The sequence below is a fragment of the Penaeus chinensis genome, chromosome 25 (assembly GCF_019202785.1).
Source record: "Penaeus chinensis breed Huanghai No. 1 chromosome 25, ASM1920278v2, whole genome shotgun sequence".
Lineage (NCBI taxonomy): Eukaryota > Metazoa > Arthropoda > Malacostraca > Decapoda > Penaeidae > Penaeus > Penaeus chinensis.
In genome coordinates, this window is record NC_061843.1 from 1,464,270 (window position 1) to 1,465,333 (window position 1,064).

The following is a 1,064-nucleotide window of genomic DNA, read 5'->3' on the forward strand; positions in this document are numbered from 1 at the left end:
AACCTCCTTCATCACAAAACGAAAACAAAAGAAAAAAAAGAAGAAAACAAGCGCTCTCTTCTCACCGCCCGTGTTCTCTCTCCTCGATAGAACAGAGGAAGAAGAACACAGATCCCTCAGGTTCAAAGTGAACACCTGTATTCCCAAGAGAAGAACAGAGTCGGCGCAGAGTTCTTCAAGGAGTCGCCGTCTCGCTCGGATTGTCTCCGTCTGTCTCGTGAGTAGGAGTTATTTACCTGTCGCACCTGGATGTCAGATTAACACACCTGTACGCGCTCGTGTGTTATTACTTTTTTGCGTGTGCTAAAGGTTCGAATTTTCTTTTCTTTCTTTTGCTTAATAATGTATTGTATTTTAGACTATTTTTATGTGCTGCTGATGCAGTGTTCTTGTTTGTTTGTTTGTGTTATTGCTCTTTTTTGACGATATAATTATCTATGTTTGTTTTGCACGCACATTATTTCGCATTCGAAGTTGCGTTTTGCCATGACAGAAAGCCAATATATATCCATATTACATATACTTCCTCTTAGAACTTCCTGTATTTCCTGTATTTCCATCGGCTAAACAAACAGTACAACTCTCTCTATATCTATCTATCTATCTATCTCTATCTCTATCTCTATCTCTATCTCTATCTCTATCTCTCTCTCTCTCTCTCTCTCTATCTATCTATCTATCTATCTATCTCTATCTCTCTGTATCTATCAATCTATTGATCTCTATCTCTATCTCTCTATTTCTATATATCTGTCTCTATCGATCTTTATTTAGCATTTAATCTTTCGCCGAAAACCGATGCGAGCGAAGCCAGTGCTCACCTGAATCACGTGCTCACTCTCAGGCGCTCGATGACGTAACCGTTTATTCATGAAGGTCGAAGCACGAAATCAGTTAGTTCAAGGCGGAAAAAACGGCGGTATTGGTGAATTTGTATCAGTTGCTGCTGTTGCCATTATCAACATCACTATCATTATCATTATTTTTTTTTTCTTTTTTTTTCCCAGAAACATATCATATGAGATGTACTATTGACTTAGAAGGAACACTGAACTTAGCCAGAG

The 1,064-nt window shown here is 38.5% G+C and overlaps 1 long non-coding RNA gene across 1 annotated transcript in view; it reads left to right on the top strand.

Annotated features, from left to right (window-relative positions):
* The window catches only part of LOC125038688, a 5,747-nt gene extending 5,590 nt beyond the window's left edge, over positions 1 to 157 (top strand). Inside the window, exon 2 of the long non-coding RNA XR_007116066.1 lies at positions 1 to 157. This exon is cut by the window's left edge and continues 36 nt beyond it. This is a non-coding gene — a long non-coding RNA (uncharacterized LOC125038688).
* Positions 158 to 1,064: the final 907 nt, after the last annotated feature.